Here is a 2059-nt window from a genome sequence, read left to right as displayed (position 1 = left end):
CTACCACATGGCCTTTGATGCCACGGAAATGTTTGTTTGCTGTATGTTTTCTGTGTTTTAATTCAGTCAGCTGGGATCTTTTGAAGGAAGTACAGGATATTGTCGAGGAGCCTTCTCTGTTCCGAGGCTGTCGCTTCTCATGGGAATAGCAGGTCACTGGAATCTTGGAACAATAGAGGAGGGACCCACAGACAGAGGAGCAAAAGACTCTCATTGTCCTTGTGTAGTGGGACGTTAGGGCAGAGCACAGGGTCCCTCAGGGCTCTCATGCCCTCTCTCAGGCTCCACTTACTCGGCCATGTGTAAGAGATTGCAGCACAGTAGTTACCCTCATGCCTGGATCAGATACCCCATGTGGGAAACCACTTCCAAGCACTGGAGACAAAAGGGAGATGCTGCAAACTCAGCTTGTCTCTCTTCTGCTTCCGTCCTTCATGTTGTGAGCTTGGGGTCAATAGCTAAAAATGGAAAACTGATGGAACAGGAAAACCATCTGTGAGCATCTAGAAGAATGTAAGATCAAATTGTGTCAAATTAATGTTACTTCTACACTAAAAGTAAGAAGCTTCTTGAGCAGAGAAGCAGTGGGCACAGCTCAAAGTGATTCTCTTGAATGGGGCCTGGCACCAATTTAGAAGTGAGGTTATGAAACCCGTTAGGAAAACCCTACTCAGAACCATTATGCATCATTCACAGTCTGAGTGCAAGGATGTGTTGAGTGGGATTCTCTACAGTTCTGCTCTTATTTGATGTTATTTGGTATTCTCATTAACAATTTGGATCACATATGCTGGTTAAATTGAAGGGAGCATGAGACCTGAGCCAACTACTGACCGGGTAGCAGATAATTACAATGCAAAACAAACTTGATAATTTCAAAAGCATTAAAATGGGATTCAGTAAATCCAGCAATGGATTTGACAGATGCAGGTTTATGCACTTCAACAGAAGCAACAATCAGCTGAACAAACACAGGATGGGACAGGACAGGCTGCTAGGGTAGCAGTTGTACAGAAAAGCTCTCTTGGGGTTACAGCCAGTCACCAGCTGAACGTGATTCAACAGCATCCTGTTCCTGCAAAAAAACTGTTGGTTTGGAATGTATGAACAGGAATGTGGTCTGTAAGATACATTATGGGGTCCTCCTTCCTCGTGTGATGGTAGGAGGCCTTTCTTGAACATGGTAGCCAGCTGTATGCACCACACTTCATGGAAAATGTGGGGCAGCTGGAGATAACCCAGAGAAAAGCCATGAGAGGGATGACAGGATGGAAGACTGAGCTTGTGCCAAGGTGGTGGGAGAGACATGTTTTCAAATCCATAAGAGGTAGCTACAAATAAGGAGGAAATAAGCACTTCCCCTCAGTGCTGCAGGTAGGGTAAGAAAAACAGATTACATTGCAGCAGGAGACATTTAGCTTAGATACCAGAATGGGCAGTGGGCCTTGACAGCAGGGAGAGTTAAACCCTGGAATATCTTTCCTAGGCAGGTTGTGGAACTGCTGGAATTTGAGAAGGGAAAAGTTAGGGGGCCTTTTTTGGGGCTGGTGCCAACATAGGGTGCCTTATGTCCCTCCCAGCTTCTAGTTTGTAGGCTGTCCTCCTGCATTTTCACACAGAGGTGTTTTCCAAGGGCTGTGGAGAAGTGTTCTGGAGCAAAACACTGCCCTGGCAGAGCTGAGCTTGACCTCAAGGCTCACAGCCACGTGTTTCCTTTCACATATTTTCTTATAAATAGCACTTGTGGTAGAACTGCCATCCCTGGGGAGGCTGGCAGCTCTGGTGGAGTGACCCACAGCTGTGTGGCTCCTACAGGCTTCCCAGCACCATCCAGTCTCAGGCACCCTCCGCATTTCCATTTCAATTCTGGGGAGTACTTGAGCACTCCCAACTTTTTGAGTGAATGGGTCCCACAACTTGAATGTACATTTCTGTTGTGTAGGAATAAAGGAAGTGACACCAGGATTTTATGTGTGGGATGAGCACACACAGCTCCTTGATGCTTCTTAACTGCATGTGCACTGGGATGATGCAGGGTTTGGAGTGACTGATCTCTGAC

Source organism: Chaetura pelagica, unplaced genomic scaffold (assembly GCF_000747805.2).
Source record: "Chaetura pelagica isolate M959 unplaced genomic scaffold, ChaPel_1.0 scaffold456, whole genome shotgun sequence".
Classification (NCBI taxonomy): Eukaryota; Metazoa; Chordata; class Aves; order Apodiformes; family Apodidae; genus Chaetura; species Chaetura pelagica.
Note: the sequence above shows the minus strand (reverse complement) of the source record.